Source organism: Cherax quadricarinatus, chromosome 7 (assembly GCF_038502225.1).
Source record: "Cherax quadricarinatus isolate ZL_2023a chromosome 7, ASM3850222v1, whole genome shotgun sequence".
In the NCBI taxonomy this organism is placed as follows: domain Eukaryota; kingdom Metazoa; phylum Arthropoda; class Malacostraca; order Decapoda; family Parastacidae; genus Cherax; species Cherax quadricarinatus.
The window spans coordinates 25,015,836-25,030,401 of record NC_091298.1 but is presented as its reverse complement, the minus strand read 5'-3'; the positions used below and the strand labels follow the sequence as shown (position 1 = coordinate 25,030,401).

General features: G+C 38.3%; 1 protein-coding gene across 1 annotated transcript in view; it reads right to left on the bottom strand.

The window, feature by feature from the left end:
• Positions 1–11,997, bottom strand: part of LOC128700458 (sialin) — a 73,385-nt gene extending 61,388 nt beyond the window's left edge. The window contains exon 1 of the mRNA XM_070082368.1: positions 11,888–11,997. The gene's annotated coding sequence lies outside the window, so the exon portion shown is untranslated. The remainder of the gene's footprint in view (positions 1–11,887) is intronic.
• Positions 11,998–14,566: the final 2,569 nt, after the last annotated feature.

Sequence of the window (14,566 nt, the reverse complement as noted above, 5' to 3'; positions counted from 1 at the left end):
TAACTAAGAGCGGCCAGTGTCCCGACCTATGTCGAAGCTTGAGAAAGATGCCATATAGTGTATTTTGTAAAAGCTAACACTAAACTACTAATATTCGGAAAAAATATGATACAGGGTGTGCACAAAAACACTCCCTGATTTCAAACAGTTATAACATGCAACTGTATTGGAATAATCTTTCACAGTTAGTAGCTTCAGATGCAGGATTTCATTCAGTTTCATGTGGTATAGGATAGCATTCAAGGCACTCAATGTGCGTCCCTCTGGTTGCTCGGCAAACATCGACGGGATAGTCTAGTTCGGTCCAGACGCTCTGCAGCATATTTGGAGTTATCATGCGAACTGCTTCAGTGATCGAAATTTTCAGCTCCTCCAGGGTTGCAGGTAGTGGTGGTACGTAAACTGTGCTCTTCACGTACCCCCAAAGAAAAGTCACAAACAGTTAGGTCCGGTGACCTCGCAGGCCACTTGCAAGGGGAAATAACCTGCTTGACTTGGTTCTGGCAAACAAGGAAACCCTTATTAATGATTTAGATTTTACAGAGGAACTTGGCGCAAGCGAATGGAAGTATGATAGTAGGGATAATTCAGTAACGGTCCTAGATTTTTGCTTAGCATATTACAATGGGCTTAAGGAACACTTATATGTGAACATGAAGAAAGGAATTTATAGATGCATCAAAGGAGGTCAGGGTCATCTTATGAATCAATATATTCATATTAAGGAGATTATAAAGGGGATAATAAAAGCTAAATGGGACAATGAATTTAAAATTGCTAGGGACTCGAAAACTAACCTGAATTTTTTTTTCAAGTTATATAGAGCAAAAGTTAAAGAAAGGTAGGTCCTCTTAAAAATAACTCTGGGCATCTTACTGACAAGAATGAGATGTGCTCTATTTTTAATAAATATTTCCTCTCAGTTTTCACACAGGAAGACACCAACAATATTCCAGTCATTAATTTTTACAGTGACCCTGAAGAAAATAAATTATATAATATCACAGTCACTAGTGATATGGTTATCAAACAGATAAACTAACTGAAGCAAAAAAAAATCCCCGGACCCTGATGAATTTTTTTCAAGGATTCTAAAGGAGTGGAAAATGGAATCTGTGAACCATTAATATATTTGATATCTGGAAGAAGACCAATGTAATTCCTATTTTTAAAGAGGGTATAAGTCGTTACCATCAAATTACCGCCCAATAAGCCTGAACTCAACTGTAGGCAAATTACTGAAGTTAATTACAGCTGATATTATTAGAAACCATCTTGATAAGCATAATATGATTAATGATACTTCACAAGGATTCACGAAAGGCTTTTCCTGCTTAATTTTCTAACTTTCTTCAGTAAAGCTTTTCAGGCTGTTGACCACGATAAAGGATTCGATATTATTTATTTGGATTTTAATAAGGCTTTTGATAGAATACCTCATCAGACTTAAAGTGGCGGCGAAGAAAGGTGAAGAAAATACTGAGAGAGCTAAATACCTCGAAGGCACCGGGATGAGATAACATCTCTTCATGGGTTCTGCGAGAGGAAGCAAATGAACTGTTTGAACCACTAGAACCGATTTTGAACAAGTCGACTGAAACTGGCCAGCAGCCAGAGGTCTGGAAAACAGCAGATGAAGTTCCATTGAAAAGGTGGACAGGCGAGTGGCGTTAAACTATAGGCCAGTGACACCAACATGCATATGTAAGGTTATGGAGAAGAATATCAGGTATTACATGACAAACACTACAATGGATCGGTTAATACCTAACGGGAAGGAAGCAGCGAGTTGTCAGGTAGGTGGTGTTAGAATGGGAGAATATGACGAATGGGATTTTATAAGGGTCGGTTCTTGGACCAGTACTGTTTCTTGTGCAAGTAATGACATGGCAGAAGAAATCAAGTCAGAGGTATTCCTGTTCACATATAGAGTGAAACTAATGAAGATAATACAAACAAGAACAGACCAGAGAATAGTGAGAATGGACGAGCTGCAAGACTGGTCTGACAAGTGGCTATTAGAATTTAACGATAGCAAATGCAATAGGAGAAAGGCAAAGACAACCGGAAACAGCGTCCTGGCTCAGCCAGATGTAAACCTTCTTGAAAGAGAAGAACCAAGTGGTGAACTGTCCCATTCATTTCGCCTGAGGCACACAACCGAAAAATCGCTGCAGGAAAGTAAAATTTACAATTTTAAGAGTAATTTTTAAGAACTTCACCAAGGAGCCATTCACGACTCTATTCACGGAATATGTCATGCCCACTGTGGAGTATGCAGCGCAACCATAGAACCCGCATCTCAAAGATGCAAAGCTGGAAAAAGTGCAAAGGTTTGTAACGTGACCAGTACCTAAACTGAGGGAAATGGCCTATGAGGAAAGGCTAGATGCGCTAAACCTAAGAACATTAGGGGATCGAAGGACCAGAGGTGACATGATTTCGACAGACAAAATACTGAGAAATTGACAGGGTGGACAGGAAGAGTCTGAGAGGCGGGTCTTAGGTGCACGATTGCACAGGTAGACGTTAAAAGCACGGACGAGTTACAGGGATGTTGCGAAATACTTATTTAGCTTTCGAGTGGTCAGAAAGTGGAATGACCTACAGAGGGAAGAAGTAAAGGCAGAATCTATAAATACTTTTAAGAATAGGTACGACAAGGATCACGCAGCTAGTAGAGAATGACCCCAGTAGAAGCCAGCAAAGAAGCGGAGCCTGGAGCTGAGACTTGACTCTTGTAACCAAAAGTATACGAGTACAGTTAGGTGAATATTCACGCTACTTACACTTTTACTCCATTTACTCTATTAACATCAGCGGTCAATGAGACATATGAGCTAGTCCTTTCTGAAAGGTTATTTACTTATGGTAAGAATAATTAAGGTCCTAGAACTGACTCTTGGGGAATCCAACTTGTTACACTTTCCCATCCTAATCCATCTGCTCTTATCACCTACTGTCTTCTATTCTTTATCATTTCTTGATCCAGTGTACGACTTTATCTTGTATCCAACCATGTTCAAATTTGTGAATCAGTCTCTTGTGGGGTACTGGGTCAAATGCTTTCCTACAGTCCAAGAATATACAGTCAACCCATTCTTTCCTTTCTTGATTGATTGATTTCCGATGTAAATCTCGATTTGGTTAATTAGGCAAGACTTACCTTCCGAAAGTCCGTGCTAGCTTTCTGTAAAATAAGAAAAAATCCTACCTCTCTAGATGTCCAACCACTCTTTTCCTGAGTAACTTTTCCAATACTTTGGACAGTGTATATATCAATGATACTGGCCTATAATTCAGTGCCTTTTGTCTGTCCCAGTGCTTGCATATAGGGATCACGGTTGTCCTGTATGTTTCCCTTTTCTAGGAACATATTGTAGATCATTGCTAAAGCTTCACACAGTCCTTCTCCTTTCAGTATCCATGTTGCTATGCCGTTACTATGTGTTTTACATTTTTAGTAGGTTCATTACTTCTTCTCTAGACACAGGAATCTTATCCACTATAAACTGATGAACCCTTTTAACCATGCATTCTGGCACCATCTCTGTTTCATTAGTGAATACCTCCTTACATTTTTGCTCAGTTCCTCGAAAACTTCTCTGTCACCTTCTGTGAGTCCCCGAGTCCTCACAATTCTGCTTCCCTTCCCATTCTCTGCAGTCATCACTGTTCTATACTTTTCGCATGCTCTTTAGCACTCTCTTTTGGCCTCTTTGCAGCTATGATTAAACCAAAGGCTCTCTATGTATCGTGACTTCTCTTACCTCCGGTTAGGTACAATCAGAAAGTGCCTTTAGGCACTTTTCTATTTTTACCTTAAAGTGCCTTTATGGAATTTCTGACAAGGCTCTCCCCATCATCTCATTGGTTGTCTGTTCGGTCAGTTCCTTGTCTCACTGTATTCCACCTAGAAAATCTCTTATCCCTGAATAGTCCCGCTTCTATAATCTGGCATACCATTTGTAAATGACATCATATTTCCTTGTCATAGTGTAATAGTGAGAATGATACTGGGGTTAATAGTGAATGATAGCGGGGTTAATAGAGAATGATAGTGGGGTTAATATAGAATGATAGTGGGGTTAATAGTGAAGATGATACTGATAGGGCGACAAACACAATGTAAGATAGAAGTTTTACTTAAGAATGGAGGAACACTGCTGCAGGCCTGCTGGCGCAAATTAGGCAATTCTTTCTCTCCACAAACCATTCCCACCCACTGACTTATCCAGCCTTTTTCCAAAGCTTCCCAAGAAATATCTTCAATACTTCAGTAACTAATCAAGGACAACACCTCTCTCTCATATTTGTCAAGTCTCTTATTAACGCTAACCAAGGTCTTATATTACTCTGCTCGGAAGATTGTTCCACACATAGACAACTCTGTTTGAAAACCAGTATTTGCCTATGTCCTTTCTTATTTTTGTCCTTATTATTTTTGCATTCTTAGACGCTTGATAATTTCGTATATATTTGGCTAGATTTCAGAATCAGTATGCTTAAAAAAATGGCGCAATATTCCACAAAAAACGCTAAAATAGTGCCAACGGGCAATTTACGATAAACAGGCTGAAAAGTAGCAAAAAACACTGCAGCAGGCCTACTGGCCCATGCTAGACAGATCCAATCGCTCCCAAGCACATGCACTCATATGAGAGCTGCGTTAGCAACTCTGTTCGTAATTTATTTGGACACTGTCCAGTACTTTCATTGGTAAATGAAAGTAAATGACAAAAATCTTTTCGCAAGTACTGTAAATGTTCAGTGGCGGCCAAACTGACATCGAAAGACACAAAAAATATAGTAAACTACAGGAAAGCTGAAAAAAAAAACAAAAAAACATTCAGCACACAGACAAATAATGCTTGAAACTGAAGGACAAACTGATGTAAGAAAAACAGAGGAAAGTATGTCTTTGTTTTCAGATGATCATTATTTCTTATGAGTGTTTGGCCATTAAGTGACATCTGCAAAGCACATTTTGCTGATAATTTAGGATATAATTATGAGCTCAGGAGGTCAAAGTAAAGATCGACCGCTTGTAATGTACAGTGTTTACATCTTGTTTTAGTGATGACTTTAAAGTTGACATTAGAAATAGTAAAATTAATTGAATTATAGATGAAAGTAATGACATTTCTGTAAGTAAATTACTGAGTATAACCTTTAGATATTATTATGAGTGAAAGAAGCAATTTTTATTTTTTTATTATCACACCGGCCGATTCCCACCAAGGCAGGGTGGCCCGAAAAAGAAAAACTTTCACCATCATTCACTCCATCACTGTCTTGCCAGAAGGGTGCTTTACACAACAGTTTTTAAACTGCAACATTAACACCCCTCCTTCAGAGTGCAGGCACTGTACTTCCCATCTCCAGGACTCAAGTCCGGCCTGCCGGTTTCCCTGAATCCCTTCATAAATGTTACTTTGCTCACACTCCAACAGCACGTCAAGTATTAAAAACCATTTGTCTCCATTCACTCCTATCAAACACGCTCACGCATGCCTGCTGGAAGTCCAAGCCCCTCGCACACAAAACCTCCTTTACCCCCTCCCTCCAACCCTTCCTAGGCCGACCCCTACCCCGCCTTCCTTCCACTACAGACTGATACACTCTTGAAGTCATTCTGTTTCGCTCCATTCTCTCTACATGTCCGAACCACCTCAACAACCCTTCCTCAGCCCTCTGGACAACAGTTTTGGTAATCCCGCACCTCCTCCTAACTTCCAAACTACGAATTCTCTGCATTATATTCACACCACACATTGCCCTCAGACATGACATCTCCACTGCCTCCAGCCTTCTCCTCGCTGCAACATTCATCACCCACGCTTCACACCCATATAAGAGCGTTGGTAAAACTATACTCTCATACATTCCCCTCTTTGCCTCCAAGGACAAAGTTCTTTGTCTCCACAGACTCCTAAGTGCACCACTCACTCTTTTTCCCTCATCAATTCTATGATTCACCTCGTCTTTCATAGACCCATCTGCTGACACGTCCACTCCCAAATATCTGAATACGTTCACCTCCTCCATACTCTCTCCCTCCAATCTGATATTCAATCTTTCATCACCTAATCTTTTTGTTATCCTCATAACCTTACTCTTTCCTGTATTCACCTTTAATTTTCTTCTTTTGCACACCCTACCAAATTCATCCACCAATCTCTGCAACTTCTCTTCAGAATCTCCCAAGAGCACAGTGTCATCAGCAAAGAGCAGCTGTGACAACTCCCACTTTGTGTGTGATTCTTTATCTTTTAACTCCACGCCTCTTGCCAAGACCCTCGCATTTACTTCTCTTACAACCCCATCTATAAATATATTAAACAACCACGGTGACATCACACATCCTTGTCTAAGGCCTACTTTTACTGGGAAAAAATTTCCCTCTTTCCTACATACTCTAACTTGAGCCTCACTATCCTCGTAAAAACTCTTCACTGCTTTCAGTAACCTACCTCCTACACCATACACTTGCAACATCTGCCACATTGCCCCCCTATCCACCCTGTCATACGCCTTTTCCAAATCCATAAATGCCACAAAGACCTCTTTAGCCTTATCTAAATACTGTTCACTTATATGTTTCACTGTAAACACCTGGTCCACACACCCCCTACCTTTCCTAAAGCCTCCTTGTTCATCTGCTATCCTATTCTCCGTCTTACTCTTAATTCTTTCAATTATAACTCTACCATACACTTTACCAGGTACACTCAACAGACTTATCCCCCTATAATTTTTGCACTCTCTTTTATCCCCTTTGCCTTTATACAAAGGAACTATGCATGCTCTCTGCCAATCCCTAGGTACCTTACCTTCTTCCATACATTTATTAAATAATTGCACCAACCACTCCAAAACTATATCCCCACCTGCTTTTAACATTTCTATCTTTATCCCATCAATCCCGGCTGCCTTACCCCCTTTCATTTTACCTACTGCCTCACGAACTTCCCCCACACTCACAACTGGCTCTTCCTCACTCCTACAAGATGTTATTCCTCCTTGCCCTATACACGAAATCACAGCTTCCCTATCTTCATCAACATTTAACAATTCCTCAAAATATTCCTTCCATCTTCCCAATACCTCTAACTCTCCATTTAATAACTCTCCTCTCCTATTTTTAACTGACAAATCCATTTGTTCTCTAGGCTTTCTTAACTTGTTAATCTCACTCCAAAACTTTTTCTTATTTTCAACAAAATTTGTTGATAACATCTCACCCACTCTCTCATTTGCTCTCTTTTTACATTGCTTCACCACTCTCTTAACTTCTCTCTTTTTCTCCATATACTCTTCCCTCCTTGCATCACTTCTACTTTGTAAAAACTTCTCATATGCTAACTTTTTCTCCCTTACTACTCTCTTTACATCATCATTCCACCAATCGCTCCTCTTCCCTCCTGCACCCACTTTCCTGTAACCACAAACTTCTGCTGAACACTCTAACACTACATTTTTAAACCTACCCCATACCTCTTCGACCCCATTGCCTATGCTCTCATTAGCCCATCTATCCTCCAATAGCTGTTTATATCTTACCCTAACTGCCTCCTCTTTTAGTTTATAAACCTTCACCTCTCTCTTCCCTGATGCTTCTATTCTCCTTGTATCCCATCTACCTTTTACTCTCAGTGTAGCTACAACTAGAAAGTGATCTGATATATCTGTGGCCCCTCTATAAACATGTACATCCTGAAGTCTACTCAACAGTCTTTTATCTACCAATACATAATCCAACAAACTACTGTCATTTCGCCCTACATCATATCGTGTATACTTATTTATCCTCTTTTTCTTAAAATATGTATTACCTATAACTAAACCCCTTTCTATACAAAGTTCAATCAAAGGGCTCCCATTATCATTTACACCTGGCACCCCAAACTTACCTACCACACCCTCTCTAAAAGTTTCTCCTACTTTAGCATTCAAGTCCCCTACCACAATTACTCTCTCACTTGGTTCAAAGGCTCCTATACATTCACTTAACATCTCCCAAAATCTCTCTCTCTCCTCTGCATTCCTCTCTTCTCCAGGTGCATACACGCTTATTATGACCCACTTCTCGCATCCAACCTTTACTTTAATCCACATAATTCTTGAATTTACACATTCATATTCTCTTTTCTCCTTCCATAACTGATCATTTAACATTACTGCTACCCCTTCCTTTGCTCTAACTCTCTCAGATACTCCAGATTTAATCCCATTTATTTCCCCCCACTGAAACTCTCCTACCCCCTTCAGCTTTGTTTCGCTTAGGGCCAGGACATCCAACTTCTTTTCATTCATAACATCAGCAATCATCTGTTTCTTGTCATCCGCACTACATCCACGCACATTTAAGCAACCCAGTTTTATAAAGTTTTTCTTCTTCTCTTTTTTAGTAATTGTATACAGGAGAAGGGGTTACTAGCCCATTGCTCCCGGCATTTTAGTCGCCTCATACGACACGCATGGCTTACGGAGGAAAGATTCTTTTCCACTTCCCCATGGACAATAGAAGAAATAAAAAAGAACAAGAGCTATTTAGAAAAAGGAGAAAAACCTAGATGTATGTATATATATATATGCATGTGCGTGTCTGTGAAGTGTGACCAAAGTGTAAGTAGGAGTAGCAAGATATCCCTGTTATCTTAGCGTGTTTATGAGACAGAAAAAGAAACCAGCAATCCTACCATCATGCAAAACAGTTACAGGTTTTTGTTTCACAGTCATCTGGCAGGACGGTAGTACTTCCCTGGGTGGTTGCTGTCTACCAACCTACTTTATGATTGTTTATTTACACCTGGAGTGCCGAGGCAATATGTGATAGTCTAAAGGAATCCTTGGAAAATAATGGACGTGAATTGCAGATTCATTACACATGGCACTAAAAAAGCTTCTGCTGTGACCGGTGTGAACAAAGGAGTGGAAGCAAAATTAAAATCTGAAAATTGTCGTCTGATACTAGGTAGATGTGGTATGTATGTTATGTCCTTCGAGTTGCTGCGTCTCATTCACATCGAAGGAACGATCACAAGGAACAGCAACACACACACACACACACACACACACACACACACACACACACACACACACACATTGGTTATTGGAATGTAGCAAATCTTGAACAATCACCAACACACTGGTGAGTTAGAGCGTTATTTGAAATTTTCACTTGAAAACTTTGTCGTTTTTTAGTTTTATCATTTTATCCGATATCCTCGCTGCACTTGGCAACTGAAACAGTAGTTACACAATGAAAACAGTCGCCGTACTTTATAAATATTAAATATAGCAGGCTCTGTCATGAATCACAGGTAAACAATCTTTTGCATTGGTAAAGTGAAGACTAGAGAGCGGCTAAAGTCCAACACTGCATTACTTGTTTACGGTGCCTCAGAATATTGCATCACTGGTGTACAGTCTCTCTCAGCATACTGTATCACTGCGTCACAGCACCTCAGAATACCATATCACTGGGCCACAGTGCCTCAGAACACTATATCACTAGGTGCCAGTGCCTTACAATGCTGTATTATTGGTTCACAGTGTCTTAGAGCACTCTTTCATGTTGTCTTAGTTCCTCACAACCCGATACAATTGATTCATAGTGCCTCACTCAGGTGCGAGAAAGGGTACTCTCTCCTGACTGCTTATTGAAAACATACTTCCAACACACGGCCATCTGTAGAAACGACCGGCGACGCACCATGATACCAGTCAGAACTTATTTACGTTTTGACTGACTGAATTATTTTTACCACAGCAGAGAAAGAATTAATTTTCGGTTAAAATGCCTGATGCCTTCACTTTATTTATCTGTCTCTTAGAGAGTTTGACCTGCATTGTAGACTATTAACTGAAACTAACTTCTTGTGTTAACTCTGAATTTACATTGAAGGTAAGAACTCGCTCATCACACTTCTTACCCCTCCATTTATGGTTCACACGAGTTTGATGTATTTTTTTGTGAATATAAAAATTCTAGAGCTTTTCATCATCCAGACTAGTAAGAATATTAATCTATGAAATAAAATTAATGAAATGCATGCATTCCCCTTTTTAAGCGTCATTATTCACTTGTAAAATAAAACACAAATCACCTGCACAAGTCGGATCAAACCGTCTACATAAGCTTCTCTCCCCTATGTGCGAGTTATTTGTGTATTGTTCCAGTCACGGTAGTGACTGGAACAATACACAAATAACCGTATGTCCGAGGACATACGGTGGTGTGCGTAACTCTGAGCTAATTTCATTCTAATCCACGAGCGGTGTTGTTATTTATTCAATACCACTCGTTTGTGGTTACAATAATATAAAATACTGCTCGTGGAGGCTAGTACACCAAACAGGATTAAAATAAAATTAGCTCAGAGGCACCCACACCACCGTATGTCCTCGGATCAAGGTAAAACACCTAGCTCTGCTGGGTGCTTGATTCTTGTAGGATTGCGTGGTCCTGTGGATTAGAGCGTCATGTGTGATTTTCGCTCACTCTGAGGCGAAAATCAATATATGTATATATATATATATATATATATATATATATATATATATATATATATATATATATATATATATATATATATGTATATATATATATATATATATGTATGTCGTGCCGAATATGTAAAACTGGACAATTAGCAAGAGCTCATTTAAAATTAAGTCCTTTCTAAAATTTTATCTTATACGTTTAAAGATATATTTTTTCATTAATGTTAATGTAAAAATTTATAATTTTGCACCAAAAGAATCTCAGAAAACATACCTAACCTTATTATAACAAGCGTAACAAGCGCAATTTATTTTAGCCTAATTCAAGTAAATAAATTTTAGATACTTTTACAATAATTTAATACTAAAGAAACACAATGAAATATATTTTTTTCGTTAGGTTCAGAATGTTTTTTGCGAAATTATTAGGATGAAGAGCGTTGCTATTTATGCTAAAATCGCAAGTTTTACCTATTCATCACGATATATGTATATATATATATATATATATATATATATATATATATATATATATATATATATTATATATATATATATTATATATATATATATTATATATATATATATTATATTATATATATATATTATATATATATAATGTCGTGCCGAATATGTAAAACTGGTCAATTAGCAAGAACTCATTTAAAATTAAGTCCTTTCTAAAATTTTCTGTTATGCGTTTGAAGATATATTTTTTTCATTAATGTTAATGTAAAAATTTTTAATTTTGCACCATAAGAATCTTAGAAAACTTACCTAACCTTATTATAACAAGAGCAATTTATTTTAGCCTAACCCAACTAAATATATTTTAGATTTGTTTGCAGCAATTTAATACTAAACAAACACAGTGAAATATATTTTTTTCGTTAGGTTCAGAGTGATTTTGACGAAATTATTGCATACACAAATTTTCACTTGTCCTATATGGCAAGATGAACGTTGCTATTTAAACCAAGATCGCAAGTTCTGCCTATTCGGCACGACATATATATATATATATATATATATATATATATATATATATATATATATATATATATATATATATATATATATATATATATATAAATTATACATGCGTACATACCATGTACTGTCGATTTTCAGGAAAAACGTTTGAATAGTTTTTCAGTGTTATGGTGTTTATTTAAACGTTGCTCTTTAATCATACATTCTGTCTTTCTAATGTCTCTATCATTCAAAATACTACCATTCACTTTACCTAGTATGTATATCCAGGAGACATGTCACCATAGAAGTCTCACACAAGCTTCCAGTCATTCCAGTATTTTATGCATGTTGCTAAGAGCAGCCACAGCCATAAATAATTTATCCCAGTGTTAGTGTAGTGTACCTGAATTAATGATAAGTCCTGTGTGTTATTCCTTGCCTCACTTGATGTAGGAACCGTAGCTGCGCTCCACTAACACGGACAACAAACTTCACACTCGCGTTGGACGAGACCATGTATCGACCCACTAATCATCCAGCTGATAACTTTCAATGGCACTGTTGTTTTTAATTCGTGTTATCTAATATCTATTTCAGAATATGGAGCATATTCCAATTTACAAAGAAAGTATTTATCTCTTCGTATATGAGAATTTGATAGAATCGTGCTCTTGTTCTTGGGCCTGGCCACTTCGTCAGATCTGACATATGTATACGTATATGAATAAGTAAATGAAGTTGGCATCCACTAACTTCTTTTCTCAAAGAATTTACTTTGACCCCCAACTCTCTACTTAATTTAAGTGCATAATTTTCGTCCATTTTTTTATATTTTCGTCATTTTTTTTATGGAAACCGACTGATTTTCTTTCATGTGGTGACTGTCAAAGTCTCACGCCAATCGATACATTATCAGTCTTTATTTACCTCTGTAACGCAGTTCATTTAGCTCAGAAGCAAGCCTGGTTGATCAACGTTTTATATTGTCAGATATTTTTATCTGATGTGTACTAAAGGTTTGCCGCATGAATATGTAGGCATACAGTATTAATAATCTGCTGTCTCACTGTTACGAAAGTACTTAGACACACACACACTCACACACACACACACACACACACACACACACACACACACACACACACACACACACACACACACACACACACACATACATACATACATCAGAAAGAAAAACTGTGAATGACCAGGAAGTCTGCGACGAGCTCAACGAAAGATTTAGGGACGTATTTTCAGTGGAATAATGAACAATGCCAGAGAGTTAAAGAGAGAGAGTGCACCAGAAGAGTGCTGGACACAATACAAACAACAGGAGGAGAGGTGAAGAAAATACTGAGTGAGCTGGATACCTTGACGGAAATGGGATCAGAAAACATCTCTCCGTGTGTTCTGCGAGAAGAAACAGAGGAACTGTGTGAACCACTAGCACTGTTCTTGAACAAGTCGACTGAAACAAGGCGGCTGCCAGAGGACTGCATAACAGGAGATGAAGTCCCATTGAAATGATGGACAGACAGGTGACATTGAATTACAGGCCAGTGCCAACATGCTTAAGATGTATGGTTATGGAGAAGAATACTAGTAGAAGAGTAATGGAACTGCGTAGCAGAGTTTACTGCCAGAGGGGAATCATAGGCCTTTGTCCCGTGTGGAAAAAAATAATAATAATTGAACTTTTCATGTCAGAGGAAAGAAAGTCTCCCTGATAACATTGAGTATACATAGTGTATAGTGTATACTACAGTGGCTCCCTAGTATTTGATGATAAAGGCTAAAGTGTCATTTGAAAACAGGTGAATTTAGTGTACTCGCATGTAATCTAGTGATACCAGTGAATAGCAGAATACAGTGTTGTAGTAGCAACTAACCAGTATTATAATGGTACTTAGTGGAGTGGAGTGACTTTCATTAGTTTCTTTTCTTGAAATACGAGACGTTACTGTGAATTTCATATAACCTGTAGTTACCAGCGGTCGCAATATACACAACGAGAAGCAATTATTACTACAGAAAAAGCGTCCTTCCTCCAAAATTTGCACCAGTCAACTATAGTGATAATATAGCATTTATTGTGGTGGAGACGAAAAAAAAAAAAAAAAAAAAAAAAAAAAAAAAAAAAATAGAAAAGCCAGATACAGCGATTGATAAACAAGGAGGTGACCGTTCGTCATTGTAGGAGCTGCCAGATATCACCGGCTCTTCAACACGCAAGTTATACTTTTGTATCAGTCAAATCACATATTACTCGGGTAGATAATTTCCAGTAGATCCTTCATGTGTTAGCTCAAATCACCGACCAGTATGTTTTAAATAAGTGACCCACTGATCAGAGCAGATCGACTGGTCCGGACCCTTGACTGGTCCGAACCCTTGACTGGTCCGAACCCGGGACTGGTTTCAAACAGTTTCGTTGGACAATAAAGCAGACTGTAAACGGATGGGGTTGTAGGCGCCCTTATAAACACAAACATTAAAAATCAGGAACGTGACGGTAAGCTGTCCAATATACAAAAAGAGTTAGAAACAGAAATACAAATAGCTAGAGCTTCATTTAAGGTTATTAATATAATATTCAAGAGGTTGCTAGTAGAATTGCAGTAAATCAACCATTCAAATCATTATGAAGCTGTGTGTAGTCTGTGGTCAGTCAAACAAACGGGCTTCCACATGGATAAATTGTCATTTTTGTGGAAATTGGTGTCACGCCCCTTGTGCAGATATCCCAGAACTAGCTACAAGCAGTATTAAAACAGAGAAGTGTTTCTGGGTATGCCCAAATGAGGAAAATCTGTGGACTAAAATCACAAGGGTATTAAAAGAGGACAACATCAAAGCTGCTTTCATAGAAAACCTGGAAGCTTTCTACAACAGATGGGAACATAAAAAGTCTGGGCTGAATGGTACTGCCCTTGATACTGGCCATGTAGTCACAAACTGTAAGGCTGGAGGTGATGTCCTGGGAGACAATAATAGTAAAGCTGGAGGTGCTGTCCTGGGAGACAGTAATGGTGAAGCTGGAGGTGCTGTCCTGGGAGACAGAAATGGTGAAGCTGGAGATACT